Source organism: Panthera leo, chromosome A1 (assembly GCF_018350215.1).
Source record: "Panthera leo isolate Ple1 chromosome A1, P.leo_Ple1_pat1.1, whole genome shotgun sequence".
NCBI lineage: Eukaryota > Metazoa > Chordata > Mammalia > Carnivora > Felidae > Panthera > Panthera leo.
This window is the reverse complement of record NC_056679.1, coordinates 25,094,750-25,116,763: the sequence shown is the minus strand read 5'-3', so window position 1 is coordinate 25,116,763 and position 22,014 is coordinate 25,094,750. Positions and strand designations below refer to the sequence as shown.

General features: G+C 47.3%; 1 protein-coding gene across 1 annotated transcript in view; it reads right to left on the bottom strand.

The window, feature by feature from the left end:
- The window catches only part of ERICH6B (glutamate rich 6B), a 70,173-nt gene extending 66,230 nt beyond the window's left edge, over nt 1-3,943 (bottom strand). The window contains exon 1 of the mRNA XM_042921183.1: nt 3,868-3,943. The gene's annotated coding sequence lies outside the window, so the exon portion shown is untranslated. The remainder of the gene's footprint in view (nt 1-3,867) is intronic.
- Nucleotides 3,944-22,014: the final 18,071 nt, after the last annotated feature.

Below are 22,014 nucleotides of genomic sequence, written 5' to 3'. Positions count from 1 at the left end.
CTATAGACTTCAAGAAAGATCTAGCTTAAGCAGGGAGACAGGAAAACAAATTAAAATACCGTATCGTATGATTATGTCATGAATGAAAATGCAGGAGGAGAATGTCAATATAAGCTGGATGAGCATCTGAAAGGGGAGGAAATATGGAGCTAGGAGAAGGCCAGCATTATATCCGGCTTCTGGGGGGGTGGGTGGGCCTGTGGGGACATAGGCAGTCCCCACTTAACTGAAAGCTAGCCAAAGGATGTTCTAGGGCTGGGAGGGCAGGGGGTAGGCTCTAGCCACCATAAAGACGTGGAAAGAGAATTCTGTGTAGAGGGAGAAGGAGGGTTTATTTATGAAAAGGGCTATGCTATTACTGCTCAGTGATACAGCCCTCTCTCCTCTCTCCTGTCTGCCTGCCTAATGGGGCTCCTCTCTTCCCCCTGGTGGACCTCCCTAAAAAATCAAGTTTAGCTGGGGCACCTGGGTAGCTCAGTTTGTTGAGTGTCTGACTTCAGCTCAGATCGTGATCTCATGGCTTGTGGGTTTGAGCCCCTCATTGGGCTCCGTGCTGACCATATGGAGCCTGCTTCAGACCCCCTATCTCCCTCTCTCTCTGCCCCTCCCCTGTTCATTACCCCCCCCCCTGCAATTTATCTCTCAAATATAAATACAAATTAAAATAATTAAAATAAAAAAAAATCAAGTTTAGCTGCCTTGGCTAGCAAGTTGAAGTTTTCACATGGTGGAGTGGAAAAGCAGGGAGCATTCTAGATTTCGATGAGAGACCAGGGAGGGACAATATGAGAAAGGAAGGGGGTCATTTGTGATGTGAAAATGCCCATGCCCAGTTGGAAAGGCTCGTAAGACCAAGAGCAAAGGGACTTTTTGTTATGATTGCTCGTGGGGTTCATCCAAGCATAATGACCCAGTCCTTTAGGTTGTCCTCAATATGAAGACTGGAATCCTCAGGAATCCAGGCAGAATGGCTTGTCTGCTGGTGTTGCAGAGCCGGGATGGCACGAGGATCCTACAAGTTCCCAGGTGTTAGGAGTTTTGTAGGACAGAGAACAGGTGACCTTGGTAGACCCATTATCCCATGGTGGACCCATTATCCTATGGTGGACCCATGGCTTGTTCAAAGAGGGATACCTCTGAGGCCGTGAGCCCCTCCTGAGGAAAGAACCCTCAGCGGCCAAGAGGCTACAAAGTTCTGGGAATTAGTGGCCCCTGGGCCACTGTGAGGTGTTGACGGTCTCCTCAGTGCTTCCCAGAATTCCTGCGACACTGTAGACAGTCGGTTGCACAGATGGAGTTGGTTAGGGCTGATGAGCTCCACCTGTTGTCAGTTGAGAACATTACGACCTGGGTGAAGCGAGCTGACGGTGTTTATTTCCTCCGAGAGTGTCTGTGAACAGGGTCAGGAGTGGCTCCCGGGGCCCTGAGCGCATGGCTGTAGCTGCCCACACATAGCTGAGCTCCAAAAGCATGGCTCAAAGCTGTGAACCAGCGTAAAGCCGAAGTTTGTCACAACCGCTGGTGAAAACAGGACTGGAGGGTTTTCCATGGATTTGGAGCTGAGAAGTAGGTTTGGGACCCGGGGCGTGCTGCCTCAGCACCCCTTTCTTCTAAAAGGTAAAGGGATGAGTCAAAAAGGGCATGGACAGTTGGCGTTTGGAGGGGTTAGATATCAAAACTAAACAAACTCTTTGTTATTAAACCAGCACTTCCTATTTTGGGTGGGGCGGGAAGAACATAGGCATATGTTTGTGGACTAAGGGATTTGGAGCAGCACTAAGCTGAAGTGAAGAGGCCAGGAAAACCCCTCAGATCCCAGGAGACCAACAAGGGCTAGGCTGAGGACTCACGGCTGCCCAGGCCCTACTTTCCAGTGTATTTCAGTCCAGCTACACCAGCAGAGCAGGGAGACCCGGGCTTCCCCGGTCTTACGGTGCCAGAGAAGCCTTGTATTTCGGTAGATAGTTGTATGCGTTCCTTCCAATAAGAGACTGGAGAGAACTTTGGTTCTAGAACAGTCCGGCTTATTCAAGACACGACGTGTAGGGCTCGTGTATTTCCTATCAGTCCTTGATACGTCTAGAAGGAGGCCCTGTTAACAGTGTTACGTTACTGAGCATTAAGAGTCAACTTGGGAGAAGGCCAGGCCTTCGGCCAGTCATAGATTACCTCTAGTCAGAGTGGGCTCCCACAAGCATCGCAGAGCTAGGACTGAGGGCTCAGTCTACTGAACAGTCCTCCTGCCTGGGCATCCTCTGGCCCATGTTTCTGTCTCCTCTTGGTTTTCTACCTCAGCACATTCATAGTCCTGCTTCCTTTTCTGGAGAAAACGCAGCACACGTTTCCACCAGCTCTTCCTGAGTGGGATTTCTTTTTTGGGGGTCCCAGATGGGTCTTGAATTTCCTAAAGCAATTTAAAGTCTGTAATTCTTTAAAACCCAAGTCACCGTCGCCTCCTCTGTGAAGACGTGCTTCCAGAGGAAGCTTCCAGAGAGCTTTTCACCACAGCTCTCGCGTGTCCTTTCCTTCCCACACGCGCCATTTGCATTTGTTTGCGTGTCTGCCTCAGCCACTGGGTCGGTAGCCTCACACAACTCCTGGCACGTGGCAGGATTTCAACAGAAGTCTGTGCACTGGATAGATGGTTCATAGGAAGAAAAGGCACACAGGAGACTGGCCGCACATCTCATTTCCGGTTTGGAATTTTCATGCAACTTTCCCTCCTGCTAGGAGAGGCCACCAAGAGATGGGCTGTGGGTGGGCTCAGACAGCAAGGATGCCTCTGTTGAAGAGAATGGAGTGGGTGGCAGGACCTTGGGTGTGGCTGGGGCCCTGCCAGCCGAGGCTGGGAACTCTAGCTGCAGCAAGGGGAGAAGCCTCAATTCTGTGAAGGATCCAGGGTATTCTATGGTGCCTTGCAAATGCAAGTCCTTTTTGTTGCTGCAGTTATTGTCCTCAGCGGCCGTTTGTATAACCCCTCTAGTGAACTGGCAGGATTCTTGGCCGAAGGCGGCTGCCTTCCCTCTCGGGGGACCAACTGATGGCCTGCTTTGCTGAGTTCCAGGGCGCCATGCCCAGGCAGATCTGGATCCACATTAAAAAAATGCCAGGGGACAAACACTGAAGTCAAAAAGTTCTTTTGACCCCCACCCCTTAGAGCAATCGGTGCTTTTTTTTTTTTTTTTTTTTTTTTAAGCAGTGTAGACATCCCAGTGTACTCATTAAAACATCCTTTCCTAAGGCCTTTTTTATAAATAGAATTTCAAATGTATTCAGGTTGGCGCTTTCAAGGAGGGTGACCTTGAGCAGGTGCCTGGCACCGAACACCTGTGGAACATCAGTCAAGGGACACTCCTCACCACCTCCCTGGATGGTTAGGAACGCTGTTTCTCTACCATTTTACAGGTGGGGGAAGGGAACACGAGGAAACCGAGTGATTGGCTTTGGGTCCCAGGAACTGGTTTGTAGGTGGGCTGGAATTTTCCATCAGGGGAATTCTTCTGCTTATTTGGCTGGGCTACGCAGGCCTGGGAGGAAGAAGTCACAACCTCCACACCCGCAGTTTTTCCTTCGCTGCCAGAGCCAGAGGCTCTCTGGAGTGGAACGGACCCAGTTCTCCTTTATTTGTAGGGGAGTCATGAACCAACACCGGCCTTCACAAAGGTTAGCGAAGCGAAGCAGGGAACCGAAAGGCTAACGGAGGGAGGGGCAGAGAACGGGGAGAGAAACAAAGAAGGCTGCGTGTTGATGCTTCTTAGTTTCCCAGACCCTGCACACTGTTCCCCACTCCCTCCTGCCCAGTGGGGTCCGGAGGAGGGAGTCTGGGCTCCTGCAGCAGCACTAGGAGGCTAATGAGCGAAGCCTTACCCAAGCCAGACGGCGGCGGCGCAGATCCAGCCAAAAGGCCCCGGGGCCCCGGCGTTTGTATCCGGCTCTCGGTTACCATGGGAACGGCGTCCCGAGTTCGCAGCGCCGCCTGGAGTTCCCAGCCTGTGCGCCTCCTCCTCTTCCCTGCCCCAGCCTCCCCGCTCCAGGAGGAAGTGCTTGGGCCAAGCGGCAGTGGCTGGCCAGAAAGTTTTCTTCATTATTTGCGCCAGGGTCCCCTGGGTCAGGTGCCCCCCAAAGGGAACCGGTGGACCGCAGACTGCCGGTGTTTGCAGCCGGCTAGCGCCCGCGCTCCTGCCCCTCCCGGGTAGAGGAGGGTTGGCAAAGACTGGGTGGGGTTTTGTTTTGCTTTGTTCTTTAATAGTATGTAATGTTTATAGCTTCGTTTTTCTGATTACAAAACCGTACAGCGCGATGTTAGCTTTCCGCAGTCCTGGGGCCCAGGGCTGAGCTTGGTGGGTGGCTGAGATGGAGGGGAGTGGGGTCTGAGGCTCACAAAGCTGACCGCCTTTAACTCAGCCGGGCCTGCAGAAGGGCTGCAGGCTGGGTGAGGGGGTTGGTGCCGGGGATGGGGGGCGGGGTGTTTTCCCAGGAGACACCCTGCGGAGACTCACTTATGCTGGTCCCCAGGACAAAGACCCCCAAGCGGCCGAGAGGACAGCGGCCTCTTTGCTCTCTCTGGGGGTACTACTGGGGGGGTTCAGGGAGCAGGCAGCCACCCTAAGGGGACAGAGTCCATAAGAGGAAGCCAGCGAAGGTCACAGGTTCTGGCCCCTTGAATGGCTTTGCTGGCAGTTGCAAAGTGGCCCGGGTGCACAAGGAGGCCCGGTTGCAACCTATTTCTGGCCAGTTGTCACACACAGTTCAGAACGATAGGTCCCAGATCTTTGAAATGTCAGTGATTTCTTTTCCCATTCTAAATAAATATTCACGTTGGCACCTAAATTTATACTTTTAAATTCTTTTTCTTGAAGAGTGTTCATCACATTGTGTAAATTCCGGGTATCCATAAAGCCTGAAGAATCATGAGTACCCTGTGCATGTCTGAGTGTCACTGGGTTTCTGCATTTTGTCTCTCAGTGGCCTGTGTCAGGTTCTTGGGAAGGGGGTGAGAATGACAGAGAAAAGAACTCCAGAATGAGGGTATGGGGCACAGAGAAACTTGGGGGTTCTCAATGGTTCTCTGCTTGATGGTCCCATAGGAGGTAAACAAGAGGAAGGTGACCAGATAATTATTTGTGCCTCTCTTCCTCCCTGGTGCAGAAAGTTGGAGAAAAGCAGAGGAGAGGCCAAGTCCTTACCAGTACTATGGGGTGACAGCAGGAGCCCCCGTGAGTTGGGGAGGAGTGTAGGGGAAACAGGAAGACACAGGATGCTACACAGGATGTCCAAAGATCTCTTTGCATCTTTGGTTCTCAAGGATCTCTTGAAGCACAAAGGAGGCTAGGTTATTACAACAATTTTTGGTGAGGGGGAACTGGTCAAAGACTACTTTTTTTTTTTTTTTAATGTTTTTTAACATTTATTTATTTTTGAGAGAGCACGAGTAGGGGAGGGGGTAGAACGAAAGGGAGACACAGAATCCAAAGCAGGCTCCAGGCTCTGAGCTGTCGGCACAGAGCCCGTCGCGGGGCCCGAACCTACGAACTGTGAGATCGTGACCTAAGCTGAAGTCGGACGCTCACCCGACTGAGCCACCCAGGCTCCCGGGTCAAAGACAACTTCCGAGAGCTATACCTCTCAGTGATTCTCAGGGCCAGTGCCGAGGGCTGCATGGGGGAACTTTTGTAGCCCCCTACAATGTCCATCAACCTCACGTAAATCTAAGTAAGAAGCAGAATTGGTTTTCCAACGCAGCTTCAAGACAGTTTCCTAGTCCACTACTTCCAATAGTCCAGGGCCACCAAAGCCCTGTCACAATTTCAGCGTCCATTCTCCAGGCTGGTGACTGTAATCTTGGATGGCGGCGTGGTCAGGCCTTCCACAAGATGGCGCTCAGAGGTTTTGCTTTAATTTTTAAACGTTGATTGATTCATTACTTTGTCAGTATCTTATGCATGCCTACTGTGTGCCGGCATTGTTCTAGGAGTAGGGTCGGGGATACAGACTTCACAAGACGAACGAAGTCTCTGGCTTCGAGGAATTTTAAAAGGTTGTGATTTTTTATACTTTCAGAAGCAAAACCCAACTGTGATAGAGGTTTCCCATTTATGTTGCTGCTACGTTGTTTTGAAAGTTCTGCCACATTTCTGACAGTTGCACAATTTTTTCCCTCCAGACTAGTATGGCCCGGAAGAATTATAGACACTTTTATTATTTGGCTGGGGAAAGGATTAACTTACATCTGCCTGCATAAGCCACTGTCTGAGATCTATCCTTTTGCCAGGAAAACACTACATCTCAACTTGGACAATTCCAAATTGTTGCCAGGCACCAGCTTATCATTCTGAGGTCTCAGCTTGGGATTTGGCTGCCCATTTGAGTAAATTCACAGCTCCTTTTAAAGAAAAACCGGGGTGGGGGGATTATCGGGGTGGCTCAGTCAGTTAAGCGCACGACTCTTGGTTTTGGCTCAGGTCATGATCTCACAGTTTGTGGGATCAAGCCCTGAGTTTGGCTTGGGATTCTCTCTCTCCATCTCTCTCTGCCCCTTCCCTGCTCGTTGTGCACTCTATCTCAAAATAAATAAATAAGAATTTAAAAAAGGGAAACATTTGGGTAGGTCTTTCAGGCGTTATAGTGACCTGCCTCCAAGTAAGGATGAAACCAGCTTTGATCTGGGTGAGAATTTATCAGACTCTTTTTTTTTTTTCTTTTCATAGCAAAACGTCAACCCCGCCACCAAACTATCTACCCTGGAGAATAAGTACAATCAAAGAGCTCACTCTTGCCAAAGGCAAACCTGAAACATTGTTGAGAGAGACAGAGGTCTGTGTAAACTACTCATTCCTCCAGCTTTAGGAAGCTCTCTTCTCATTCTAAGTTAGAATCCCAACGGCAAGATGTTTTAGGACATTTGCTATACTAATTTGGCTGTTTCCAGAAATACCTTCACTTAGCTATGATTTGAAAAGTATGACCTTGATTTTAATCACAGACTGAAAGAAAATGGTCCTAAGACAAGTGTCTTGTAGTTTGGCAGACAATAATTCTTAAGATCAAGACCTTGCTCGTTGTACCACCCATATCCTTTATGTGAGGATTCATGAGAACCCCAGACTAGTATCTGACCACCTGCCTGACTTGACATTAATACTCAGGTGTCCAATAGGCATATCTCATTTAACACGGCCCAAATCAAACTCCCGATCTTCCCCCACCGTCTGCTCCTCCTTCAGTCATCTCAGTAAACAGCAACTCCACTGCTCAGGCCAAGCATCTCAGAACCATCTTGGCGTATCTCTCTCTCTCTCTCTCTCTCTCCCCGCCCCTCACATGTAACCAGTTATCAAATTCTGTTGCCTTTCCCTTCGACACACACTCAGAATCTCGTCACTTCTCACCACCTTCTCGTGTCTGGAAAATTTCATAGACTCTTTCACTGGTCGCTCTACTTCTGCATGTTGTTCCTCTACCAGGATAATCCTTTAAAATATGTCGGGTCATTACCCATTCAGGGTTTCCTGACCACCCCATGAAAACTGCAGGCCCCTCTCTGAGCTCCCTTTCTTCTCCCTTCCAGCTTCATTTTTCTCTGTAGCACTCACTACTGTCTGAGATACTATATGTTTTATTTATTGTCTGTCTTGCTCCACTGGGTGGAAGCTCCCTGAGGGCAAAGACGTTTGTCCGTCTGCTCTGTTTTATTCACTTCTGTAGCTCACCACCGAGAGCACTACCTGGGACAGAGTAAGTCCTCAGTAAATATTGACTGAATGGATGATTAGATTCTATGAGAATGTGTGTCAGAAGAAAAAGTATCTGTTTTGTCCAAGTTGTATTTCCTTAGGCGAGATGATTGATGTTATGCATTGTAATTTACTTTTTGGTTTTACTACTGGGAAGCTCAAGGTCAGACATAGAAGGAATTACAAGCACTGTTTCCCCCATGGTCTCTAACTCAGTAACAGCCGCCTCCGTATGTTTTCTCGTTGTCTTCAATTTTAACTTTTATTTGAACAACCTTGTGTGTACCTATGCTTCCGATAGTGCTCATGGAACTTCAGGCTCCCACGAAATATTTGCCAAGTGAGTGCATTGTATAGCATTTTCACCCTTTTTGGAAGTAAGTGGGATATGAATAAGAAATTACCCATGATCTCTGGTATGGCTGAAAAGTAATGAGCTAGAGAGAAATAGGTGATGATGAGGAGGAGAAGAGAGGAGAGACTGGTGGGGAGGGGGGAGGGGAAAGAACCACCCACGTCCCCCCTCCGGGGCGAGCGTATCATCTATCATCCACACCAGGACCCTATGTCAGCGAGGGGGGGAGATAGGAATAATTCTGCCAGGACAACAGGCATGAATTGGAGCTGCCTGGACAAACTCGGACAAGTGGCTACTTTAGCAACGGTTCATATAGGTTCAAGGTCAGGAAAGTAAGCGTAGGGAAAATGGATTCCTTTGCTAGGATCCACAGAAGCCACTGGAAGCGTCACCAGCACCAAATGAAGACACGTTCCTGGATGTTAGGAAAGAGTTAAGTAAGCGGGTTGACTTTTGTTGTTACTTCTCAACATTGACTCTGGCAGAGCTGTTTGAAAGCCTGGAAAAGAGGATAAGGGGGGGACAGACCAGACAGTACCAAAGGGAGTAACTTCCCGGAGCCCAGAGAAATCCTGCCGCCGTCCGCCTATCCGCCTACCCCTGAAGCAGGACAGAGGTGAACGGACCCCTCTCCTGCCTGGTGGGAAGTCCCCTGCCTTCTGTCTTCTCTTCATTCCCAAAGCTGGGATTTCTGTCCTCTCCAGCCACCAGCTCCCAAGATCCCTCACTCAAAGGCCAATTCCTTAGGTTGCTGGTGGCAATGAGAGCTCCCAGAGCCTAACTGAAGGTTTTGGAGATAACATCTACTGCGTTCTAGCATCTGCCTGTCACTCTTCCACAGAGCCAAGTGAAGGTAGGCTGCTCATTTGCTTTTCACAAGCCATGCCAATGGTTTCTCTGTCGTTTATTCAAATCGTTCCAGGCGACTGCAGACTCAGGGAGAATCCAACTGAACATCTTTTCAGATATTACCGTTTGACAGAACACTTGGCAATTGCCAAGGGCTCCTGTTCTTTATAAAGTTGGGTACCACATTTATCCCCTTTTATTTAAAAAAAATTTTTAATGCTTTTTTTTTTTTTGAGAGAGAAAGAGAGAGGGGAGAGAGCACAAGTGGGGGAGAGGCAGAGAGAGAGAGAGGCGGGGAACACAGAATCTGGAGCAGGCTCCAGGCTCTGAGCTGTCAGCACAGAGCCCCATGCGGGACTCGAACTCATGAGCTGTAAGATCATGACCTGAGCCAAAGTCGGACACTTGACCAACTGAGCCACCCAGGTGTCCCCTTCATCCCCTTTTAGAATCCAGGCACTGGGGGCTTTGTTTTAACCATCATCAGGGTCTTACTCATTACTGGGTTCCAAACATCACATCCTGATTAGTGGTAGGTAATCGTTCTTGATTCTTACTCTCATTTGGATTTCTACCTTTTCATCCTAACTGGCCTGACAACTGAAACTCCGAGAACATTTTTTTTTTCCTAAAGGGCACAAGGGGTGCAAAAATATTTTGCAAATCTTGCCTCTTCATGTACAATCAGCTTTTCCTCTCCTGGAAGTGATGTTTCCCTCGTATACCTTCTCTAGTTGAAGAATGGAAGGACACCCTCCTTCCTTATGTATTCCAGCCATGCAAACTGTACCCCAGAGGAAGAGAGACCAGAGAAAGGTCTCCGTGCTCAAGAATATAGGAAGGACACAGAGATCAGTACATCGTTGACTTGGCTCTTCTGTACAGAGCCCTTGGCCACCAGAAAGAAGTCACTGCTGAAGAATTAGCTAAAAATGGGGGGAAAAAAGGAAAGAGAAGGAAAGAAATCAAACACCATGTGAGAGTCTCACCACGGCATATATTTGGTTGTACAGCAGATCTAACTGTACTGTATATGGTGGCCAATCTGGAAGATTCTTCTTCTTGTGGTGTTATCTCCCGCCTGGGAAACTTCAAACCTCTTAATAAACTAGAAGGTAAAGAGGTATGTTCTAAGCTCCTTCACCTTCTTTCTAGCTTGCGTTTAGGATACTCCTAAGTTGTGTGTGCCTCTGCAAGGAGCCAACAACATGTATTCCTGGTAGATTGCGGGGACAGGGCCTCAGTCAGATACGCCATTGTGGGGGTCATCGGCCCAGAGCCCCTCGAACAGGACCTACAAATGTCAATATCAAGAACACTAGTTCTCTGTAGACATACGCATGGGATGCCAAGCTTGGCCATCGTCCCAGCCTACCAGCCCTCTGCCGCCACCCTGGATGGACCGAGCCCCTTCTAAGATACAGATGACATCACGGTTGCCAAGGAAAATCCCGAGCTGCCCCACTGCTGGGTGGCCGTTGGTAGTGAGACTTCCTCACAGTTCTTCCTGGATCTCTGGAAAATCTCCCTGGAAACTGCTAGGAGAAGCCTCTTTTTGCTGCACCTGTTTGCCTCAGGGCTTCTGGTTCTCTCTAATGATTTTCGGTGAGGGTGGGGGAGTAGACTTCGTGCTATCTGCATTATCAGCACAACTGATTTAACTGCATCCGAGACTGAGAGAAATTTTCAAAGATTTCCTTCCCTGGCAAAGCAGAGAAAACAAAATAGTGTTGTTTAGGAATCAAATATTTGTACTCAAAAAAAAATTTTTTTACATTTATTTATTTTTGAGAAACAGAGTGAGACAAAGCGTGAGCGGGGTGGGGGGTGGGCAGAGAGAGAAGGAGAGACCGAATCTGAAGCAGGCTCCAGGCTCTGAGCAAGCGGTCAGGACAAAGCCTGATGCGGGGCTCGAACCCACCAACTGTGAGATCATGACCTGAGCCGAAGTCGCACGCTCAACCGACTGAGACACCCGGGCGCCCCAAATATTTGTGCTTTAAAACAAAGCTTTGCTGTAAGGAAAGGACAATGTAAACATGTATTCTCACTTTTGATCCAGAGTCAAGGAGATCTTTATTTATTTTTATTTTTTCATTTATAATTTACTTAGAGCGAGTGAGCACACAAGCTCAGGAGGGTCAGAGAGAGAGAGAGAGAGGGAGAGAGGGAGGGAGAGACAGAATCCCAAGCAGGCTCTGCACCGTCAGCACGAAGTCCCAGGTGGGGCTCGAACTCACAAACTGTGAGATCACGACCTGAGCCAAAACCAAGAGTCAGATGCTCAACCGACTGAGCCACCCAGGCACCCCAAGGAGATCTTTAGATGTAAGGATCATATCCTTATATTTTGTGCTATCCCTGGATATAAGGTCTGTTGGGACGAAACCAGAGCTCTGTTAAATTGAGGACAGGTCCATTGGTGGGTGTAAGCATGGGCCCGAGGGTGGTCTTCTCGAGGAAGGGATAAATGGGAGCCCAGCTGCTCCTTTTGTCTGTATGCATACACTTCACCTAGGTGAGGAGTGAGCCACAGGGTAGAATAAAGAATCCTTAGACTATTATGTCAAAACGTGAACAATCTTTATAACCTGTTCTAGGGGATGATGAACTCATCAAGGTGAGAAACTTGCCTGCTTTGAGAGAGCTGGGCTATGACTGGGTGCTGTGTTCCAGTGATTTATAGTCCCTTTTAATGCAGTTGGGATTGGGAGCGAAGGTCAGAGTGGGTCTTTGAGCAGATGTATGAGAGTGGATTTTAGATATAAATTAGGCAGCACTTGAAGTTCAACACAGATACAAATCGAGCGGCTCCTTCATGGCGTTTGGGGAGTTATGACTGCTGTGTGGTCTGCTTGTGAGTGGGAGTAGGTCGCCCTTCACTTATGAGAGCATTTTTCACATTAGGATACCCATAATTAATTAGGGGTTCATGTGGTGAGGTCATGAATGGAAATGCTTGGTGTTTTGACCCCCTAAATCTGTGTTCTTGCCCACAAGGCCTCAAGGATAGATTTCTTTCATAGTTCACAGAGGAGTGATGCGATCTGGCCTCTCAGCACAGCAGGAAACACTTTCATGGCGCCATTAAATCGGAGCTTGTCCACGCTGCGGCAAGGAAGCTGATTTTTCGTGAGACAAATCGTGTAGTATATTTTATTTCGATCCAGGATCTAACTTGGAGACTCCTTGATGACGAATTTTTTTTTTTTTCCTAAATGTTTTGGATAGAATTGGTTTACTTTTCCATTCGAGGGTGAAAAGGAATTCTAAACAACGCAGACTTTCGCCGGTCCAGCTAGTCAGATAAAGGAAAACTTGATGTGGTACAGCAGCCAGAAGGAATTTACTTCCCAGTGTAGCTAATCCGTGTCAACCTTCTGATGGTAGCATGCATGCCTGAAGCTTTGCTTTGAGTCGTTGCTGAAATAGTCAAGGAAGCCCCAGGAGCCCAGCTTATTTTTGCATGAGGTATTTGATGGTAAACATGTGTACTCTGAGTGCTGGGCTCCTGAGAAAAGCCAGGCTTTATTTTGAAGTTCCAACGGCCGGCTCTCTGCCTCTCATTAAGAAGAAACCACCACGATCAACACTTGCTTTCTGCTCGAAGCCTGTAGGGTCCAGTGCTGTCACATCTTAGAGGATTTTTATCTCTAGGTCTCTGAGTGGAAGTGCCTACCAGTTCTGTTCATTTGGTCCTGAAATGTGAGCTTTTGTAATGAAGTGTCCTAGAGTGGACTTCTGTACAGAAGGGCACCGTTATTTAGTAACACAGACTTTTGTGATGTCTGGAGCCTCCTGGGAAGGTCTGTAGGTTCACTGTGACCTAAAGCTTTTAAATAATTTATTTACGTTTATTTATTTAGAGAGACACAGAGAGCGTGAGCAGGGGCAGAGACAGAGAGAGACAGAGAGAGACAGACAGACAGAGAGAGAAAATGAATGAGAATCCCAAGCAGGCTCCACACTGGCAGCGCAGAGCCTGATGGGAGGCTCGAACTCATGAACTGTAAGATCCTGACCTGAGCTGAAATCAGGAGTCGGATGCTTAATCGACCGAACCACCCAGGTGCCCCTGAAGCTTTAAAATCAAAATCTTATCTTCCACGGGTCGTCTGTTTTGTCTTTCAGGAAATGCCGCAGGAGTTTTTCCCTCCACAACAGAGGATTTTCTCCTTTTCTTCTCTATAGCCCACCCCTTACCCTGCCTCTTTCCTCGTCCCCTTGTTCTTCTTCCTGGCTTCACAATTCTTGTGAGCACTTCGTCCTCTCTCTTCGGCACAGTAGGAATGGGCCACCTCGTTCCACATATTCTGTTCTCGACTTTGCCGAACTGCTCAAGGAACACCAGTCGCTGTTGCCCTCTAAATTTCTTGTTCGAACCACAATCAGGTTTCCTGTTACTTTTAGCCGAAGGCGTTCCTGACTTAATCAGAAGGAAGGGACTTAATAATGATGAAGACCAGTTGTCAAAAGCCACCAGCAAATATTATTATGAATAATAAAATGCAAAACAACTTATATTAAAGTCCAGCAAGAACTGCACAGAGATGGCTCCTCCTGCCATTATTATTAAACAATTTTTTCTTCAAGGCTCTAGGGAATGCGATAAGGACAATAAAAAACAAAACAAAATAAACAAAAAAAACCCAGGGGCGCCTGGGTGGCTCAGTTGAGCCCTCTGACTTCAGCTCAGGTCATGATCTCACAGTTTGTGAGTCTGAGCCCCACATGGGGCTGTGCTCTCAGTACAGAGCCCGCATTGGGTCCTCTGTCCCTGTCTCTCTCTGCCCCTCCCACACTGGTGCTCTCTATCTCAAAAATAAACATAAAAAAAAAAAATACCATGAGACAAAAACATTAAAACCAATGCAACAAATGAAGTCCTGAAAGTTCAACCGTGCAGAGTTGTATTTTTGTATTTTGTATGGTGTGCACTGTGGAGTTGGGTTTTTGTGAGTTTAATAAGATCAGCTGTACAGCCAGCTGGGATTTTGGGGGTTAAGCTGTGCTTTCTAAATTAATTATTTCCTGGTTGTAGTTTGGTGCTATTTGATAGAACTTAGGTGTTTCAGCTTACATATCTGTATAGCTGTAGGCTGGACTTTCCAGGATATTGGCAATCATCCAGAAATTTCTCAGATGTTTGGTTCCTGTTTCACTGGGTAAATTGGTCCGAGAGAATAATGGAGATCTGGGTATACACCACTCACTCACCTTCCCTCCGTATCCTCCCTCGTTCCTGGTAAAAAGTTCTCTTCTTTCCATTTGAGCTCAACTGTTGATTGTCTTATAGCAGACTTTGCACTATTACAGACTGCATTATTGTTGATTTTGTAATCAATAGAAACAATAAGAAAAAAGATAAAACTTTTTTTGCATGTGATGTGACCATTTTCTCTGAACATCTACTAGAAGACAGAATTTATTAGTGTTTGGATACCAACCAAACGTACAAAATAATAACTCTTCTCCGTTTTAGCAATACCCACGTAAAGCCTGAAAATGTCATTAACAGTAGTTACAAAATTTATAACATGCCGATGAAGAAACATAAGATATAAAATGTAAGAAAAAATTTTACTTGAACAAATGAAAAATCATACTATATTCTTGGAAGGGAAGACATGATTGTTCTAAAAATGTCAATTCCCCCAAATTAATAGAAATATAATGCAATTGCAGTTAGAAACCCAGCAGTGTTGTGTTAATGTGTTTGCTTAGTTTTTAATTGGATAATGTGATCTTAAGGTTTATGCGGAAGAATAATTGTATCTGAACTTGCGAAAAAATATGAAAACAAAAGTAAGATGGTTTTTCCTTGATCAGATTTCAGAACACACTCTAAAGCCTCAAAACTGACCTGGTATAAGCATGATGACAAAGAGAAAGTGGCAGAGAGTAGAGAATCCAGAAATGGATTCTACCTAGTGGGAAGAGCTTGGTTTATTTAACCAAAGATACTGGCCCAAGGAGTTCTCCATCTAGAAGAAAATCAGGTTGGTTCCCTATCTCCTATTATAGTATAGAATAAAATTATGAATGGATCAAAAAATTAACGTAAAAAGAGAACAGTAAAAATTACAAAAGAAATCTGGGAAAATGCAAATACAATCCAGGATTTGGAGAAACGGTGGTAATGAAGACTGAAAACCCAGTATCTATAAAAGAAAGAGACAAGTCTGACTGTATAATATAGAGAATATAGAGGGTAAAATTGCCTTTGATAGACAATGTATTAAAATCTATATACACGATGACCTCTTACAAGTTTGACAAAAACATAAAACAAGAGAAGAAATTCGAAAGAAAAATGCCTGAAATGATAGGACTAGACATTGTGGATGTGCAGACTTGTATCTGCCTTGGAGGGTGACCTCTTGGAATGCGGCCACCATATGAAGAAATCCGGACACGTGTTCCCACGCCGACAGCCAGGACCAGCTGCCAACGTGTGAACCCAGCCCTTGGGACTAGTTAGCTAAATGGCCAGTCACATGTGTGACCCTAGCTGAGACCAGCAGAAGAACTATCGGGCTGAGCCCTGCCCAAACTGCTAATCTACAGAACCATGAGGAAATGAATGGTTGCTGTTTTAAGGCAGGGGTTGGCGAAAGGTTGTTGTTGTTTTTTTTTTAATTAAAAAAAAAGTTTGTTTTTGAGAGACAGGGAGCGCGAGGGAGTGGGGGACAGGCAGAGAGCGAGGGAGAGAGAATACGAGGTAGGCTCCAGGGTCGGAGCTGTCAGCGCAGAGCCCGACGCGGGGCTCGAACTCACCTACAGTGAGATCATAACCTGAGCTGACGTCAGACACAACCAGCTGAGCCACCCGGGTGCCCCCAAGGCAGGGGGTTTGCAAAAGTGTTTTAAAGGGTCAGACAGCCTGTAAGATCTCTATCACGATGACTTACTTTTGGGTTGCAGGACAAGAGCAGCCTCGACAGTAGGGGAAACGAATGGGTGTGGCTGTGCTGGAATAAAACTTTTTGTTTTTGCAAAGACAGGTGGCTGGCTGGCTGGCTGTCGTTTGGTAACCCCCACTGAATCGGTCGGTTGGGCTGCAGTCACGAAGTGATACCGAGGGATGTCGGTGATGTTGTCAAGCAAAAAAGGCAAGTTGCAGAACAAGGTGTAGAGTGTGATTTTCGAAATTTTGGCCACAAACGTCTAAACCAAGCCCAGAAAACCTTCGGTATCCGTGCACATCTGCATGCATACATGTGCGTGAGTGCAGGGATGCCTCAGAGTAGTGGATTAATAGGCAGAGGCCCTTTGGAGGCAGGGTGTGCTGAGATGAATATTGGTTCCGTGCGGTTTCATGTTGTTTCCGGTTCTGCAACGAGCCTACGACTTCTGAACTTTGAACGCCATTAAAGAAGGAAAAAAATGAAAAAGAGTTAAATGCCTCGAAATTTCTGTCGCGCTCAAAGACCGCGTGTAGCCACTGGCTCCATCCACCGTCGTCACTAGAGGATTTGCCAGGTGGCAGAAGGGAGCCCGGTGGTAGGGGGTGGTGGGGGTGGTAGGAAGACCGCATGCTGGAAAGAGGGGTGGGGGGATTTTCTGTTTGAACTGTTGCTCCAGGCTTGGATTTTCTGAAGGCGGACGGAAGCCTGAAAGTCATTGGTCGTTGCCGAGTGGACCAAATACCTAAGGATTTATAGAGGCCATCAACGGAGGCTTCTCTGACTCTTTGGGTGGAGCCTCCGCTGTTGGCCCATGGTCATCTGTCCTAGGGGCCTTACCACAGAGCACTCCGCTGTCAAAGCTGGGCCTTCTGGTGCGTTCTTGTAACCGTCATCTGGGTATCTGTGAGCGGAGGGGAGCCTCTGCTACGATTCGCGAGAACCCACCCTCACTGGGATGTGAAATTTCTCCCTTTCTCTGCAGAAAACCTCTCTTCATTGATCGTTCCAATTGCTGTGAGAAGGGAATCATTCACATGAAGGATCACTGAGTAGCAGAGCAATTAAAAAAAAAAAAAAAAGTGCTTAATAGCCAATGCCGCCAATTCCCGGCCCCGTCAGTGAGTCCACGGTGGTGAACGTGGGACCAGCCCAAGCGTCATGTTCCGGCGAATCCTCTGGCCCGTTGACACTTAGCCGGCCCCTCACAAAAAGGCTGATAGAGCCAACTTGAAAGAAATTGTTTTTGGGCCCAGACGACTGAGAGTTTGAACATAAATGAAAAGTACAACCCATATGAATGGGTGGAGGAGTGTTTTCTTGTGTGGGGGAGGTAAGAGAAAGTTTGTGACCAATTTTCATAGTATCTCACCTAAATATAGATGATACATAGGCATGTACATGTGTATATACTACACAGGCACATATATATATATACACACACGTATATGCCTACGTATCATATATATATATCTTATAACGCACACACAGCTTAGACTTGTCAGGCACAGTGTTTTAGCTTTTTCAAAGCAGTCTGATATCTGTTACCTCATTCGGATCAGCATACAGAGTTCCCGATGACTACCTAAGTCAAACTTTGGTTTACTTTACGTTGGTATGCGGAAATGATCTCATCAGTCGGGGATGGCATGTTGGGGCGACAATAAATTTTGAAGAAGATAATTTCGTCTCTGATTCCTGACTCCTCGGTTTCTCAGCGGCCTGGCAAGAAGGGACGGAAGGGGACGGGGGCACCAGGGCTACAGAGGGTGCCGGAAAAGCGTGAGTCTTGCAAAGGCCTGAGCGGCAGCCAGGCCAGGGAGGGAGGGAGGACGCCAGCCGCCCTCCTGCCCTCTGTGCACTGAGCCCAAGACAAGAAGCAAGAATGAAATACTTGGAGGGAGTGGGAATTATCAAGTGCAGTCAATTTTAAGGGCATGGACGAGTACTCCCCCGGAGGATTTACCTATTTTTAGTGTTTTGTTTTTAAAGAAAAGGAAAAGAATACCACCACAACCGGAAAGGATTTGACACAACAGAATCAAGTTTCGAGGATGAGTTTGGAAGAAGTCATCCCACCATATGGCAGGAGTTTGAAGTCCCTTTCCATGGCTTCTTTCACTGTGGGTTTACGTGGCCTCCATGAAAACAGGGCGCAGTTTACCTGATGTCAACCAAGCACCAGAATTCTGCTTCTGTGCACGGTGGTCTTGGTGTGGCGTCTCAGCTGAGCCGCGTCGTGGCTCTAAGGCAGGTTTATGGGGTTCCTTGGTAATCCAGGAGGAACTTCAGTTCCAGAAATTTGGACCTGGAGGGACTCTAGGACTTACCTTGTCCCACCCGCGTTAGGGGGCAGCCTCCTTTTCAACGCTTCGCTAAGACAAGTGACAAAAACAGCGAGGTCAGGAGAAACGTAGCCTGGGTATGGGAGCGCGTGTCTAATTGTGCGGTACAGGGGGTAGCGGCAAGGGAGGGAGAAAGGTGCCCACCGGGACAGGGGGACGGGCTTTCAAGGGTACTTGGCCTGAGCTTTGGCCTTCACTCCCCTTCGCCAGCATTCGACGTGGGACGGTCTGAGAGAGGGCAGGAAGGAGGTTGTGATGAGCCCATAAAACCTTCTGCTGTGTGGGTCTCCTACAGAAAGTCAGTGTAGCTGTCTGCCTCCCTAGATTGCTGGTTCCAGGGAGCCGGTGACGGGAGGGGAGGCCTTGATTCCCACATGTGATCTCAGCGTAGAAGTTAAAGGCAAGGAGTGCGGAGTCAGACTCTTACTACCCGCCTGACCCTGGGCAAGTCACTTACGCTGATTCTGAGTCTTCGTCCGTTAACAGGAAGCTAGTGATATGCTCCTACGATTAGTGTGGTGATTCAGTTCTATCTTTGGATGAAATAGAATATTAGAGGCCTGTCACAATCTAAGTATTTTTTTTTTAAAGTTTTTATTCATTTATTTTGAGAGAGACAGACAGTGTGAGCGGGGGAGGGACGGAGAGAGAGAGGGAGAGCGAGAATCGCAAGCAGGCTCCGTGCTGTCAGCACAGAGCCCGACGCGGGGCTCGAACTCACGAACCCCGAGACCATGACCTGAGCCGAAACCGAGAATCGGAAATGTAACTGACTGAGCCACCCGGGTACCCCATAACCCAAGTATTTAATAAGTCACTGCATACGTGTATTGCTTCCCACTACACATCTATTGGGCTCCTTTTGGGCATCTGGAGTCAGATGGGGGCTAAGGGCCGCTTCCTAAGAGTTCATGACCACTGGGAGAGCATTCATTGGAGGCGTGCTCCCAATTTGAGTAATTGGCTGCTTTGAAATAAGCTTGATTATCTGGGAAAAGGAGGTGACAGTCCCTGAGGACAGGCCAGGGGACGGAAGCAACAAAGAGCAGCGTCTTGTTAGCGCACTAGAGGGGCCTTCAATCACGGAGCCGGTTCCCTTTGTTAGTGAGACTTGGGCTTTCCACACGAGGTGCCGCTCGTCCATTACATTTATTCCGCCATTATCCAGCCGTAGAGCCCCGATGACAGTCCTTCATTAGTCCCCAGAGAGGGCTCTTCTTTGGCCCTGACCGCATCGCAGAGAACAGAAACTGGGCTGCTGATTGGGGAGGGCTGACGCATCATCCCTCAGCTTGTGTTTGCACCGAGCGGGGGGGGGGGGGGGGGGGGGGGAAGTGACAAGTCTGCAGTTCGTGTTCTTACAGAGATGATGAGCTGTCTCAAACCAGCAATTTGGCTAAAAAAGAGTCTGCACGACTCCAAGCAAATTTGTCACTTTGTGTTCCCCTCCTCTTTCCTGAGTGTTAATGCAAGTTTGCAGTTGAATTTCAGATATTTTGAAATCGCATTTCCTGGCGTTCATTGATGCTACGCTGAAAGCAGAATGCTAAGTACAGTACATTTTTTCTTTTGCACCCAAATGAATCTTGGAACTACATACGTATGCATATATGTATATATATATATATTTTTTTTTTCAATTCTTTTTGCTTTGGCGCTATCGTCTCCCGACCCAGACACCATCTCATTTCATTCAGTTCTAAACGTTTTTGTTTAGCTGTTGCTGCTGCACATCATCATTACTATGAGTTGTACCCAGATTTTTAACATAGCAGGCAATTGTACTTTTTCCAGAACCAAGTAAATGCTGCGTGATTTTAGGATTTGTCCTGGCATTTTTTCTTTTCTTTCCTTCTTCTTTTTTTTTTTTTTTTTTTGGGGGGGTGGGTCAGAAAAGGCTTGGAAGAAAATATCCAAAAACAGAGGGTCTCGAGAAACAAAACATCAGAAGATCTATTTAAAAATACTGTCTGAAAACTCCTTTGGCTGCACGGTTCAGATTAGGGGAGGGATTGGAGCTGTCCCGAGGAGGAATTTGCCCGTGGGATTCTGACGGAGCTGAAAATGCTGGAGAGTGGTAGCAGATAAGAGGAAGGAGGGCAGTCACAATCAGGAGGCAGGTGAGAAAGTTGTGGACTTGAGTCCTGGTGTCTCCTTGAGATAGATAATACAGGCTTCCAGTAGAGGTAGTCTTAAAAGGGTCATAAAAAGCCTTGACAGCTTGATGGATATGGACATCATCTATTTTTTTTTTCTTTCAGTGTAAAGAATGGGATCCTATCAAAGCACTTCCTAACTAGGAAAAGGATTATCTGTGTGTAGACTAACTGAACGCACCCAGGCCCCGTGCCACCTGCTGCCGGCTGTCCTCACAACATGCCTGTTTACGCTGATGTACTGTTGGGTGTTTCGAGCCTCCTTTGACCGGCAGCGGTGGTGATGTGTTGTTCTCAGCCTTCCTGGAACCTTTCTGCATTTTGAGATCTCTTTTATATCGGTGACCGGAGCGAGCCGGTGGTAAGTACGCCCCCTAGCAGAAGGGAAACGCAGTCTGTGCGCCCACCTATGCACAGCTCCGGTAGAAGACAAGGCGGGTGCCCGAGCCACGACCGTTCCTCGAAGAGCCTACAGCAGTTCCTCGCTGCTGTCAGTAATGGTAATTATAGTTATAGAGCACTGTCCCCTGAGGAGCTCAAAGCACTTTGTAGACGCTGTGGCATTGATCCTCGTAACACGAGTGTAACAGGGAGAAGGAGCACGCATTGTTATCGTTTTATAGATGGGGAAACTTAACCGAGACGGGCAGAAATGACTTTCTGTTCATGTGGCGCAGGTCATGCCGTAGAGGTTTCATGAATTCTGATGTGTGTACTAATCACCCCCGCTAAATCACCGCCGCGGACCAGCCTTTCTTAATAAGGATGTCAACTCAGGCGTATCGCAAAGACGTTGTTCCATAATGAAAAGTCATTCAAAGGCAATTTAGTTCTTCTTTTATTTGTATTCTCACCAAAAAAGCTACAGGAGAGCTTATCACAGGAGTTATCTCCGAGTCAGGATAAAAGAACAAAGGCCCGATATCACGTCATGAACAGGGAGGAGGGGTGGGGCAGGGGTAAGATATGTGCTGGAAAATGTGTGCTAAAGCCAGTTACTGCAATGGATTTAGCTTTGAGATTCCTGGCAGTCAAGGCTAAAAGGAAAACTAGATGACTTATCAAGGTATGCATCCATTAAAATAAAATATCCTGTGAGGCAACAGGAGTTTAGGTGTGTGGGCTCAAGTAGACCAATTAGCCTAGGAATAAGGGATAAATTGTGCATCTTCTGAGAAAGCATCCTATGACCAGATCACGGAGAGGCTGGCTGCTTGTCCTAAAACACCACACACACACACACACACACACACACACATACACACACACACACACACACCCCACCCCTTTATTTTCATCTTCCAGTACGTAAAAGTTGAAGGTGATGTGTGGTTAAAATTAGCATTGAGAGCAGACCTAAAAGGCACAATGGGAATAGAAAGCTATAAGTAGCTGCTTGGTGACTGACAGGTGGAAGACAGTGGAGGGGACATTTTTGCCAGATATCAGCCTCGGTCTTTCTGCAATATATGATGGACTGTAGATTGTCCTTATATCAGCTCTTTCTGTCTCTTTCTCCTTGATTTACAGTATTGCTTGGATGTTTATAATCTTCAACTGTCAATGACCCCTGGGGACAGTTATCTTAACATTTACCTCAGGGGCCAGCTCTGATCTCCAAACAAATACCAAGTTCCAGAAAGAGTTCTTTGCTCACGGTGGCTGCAA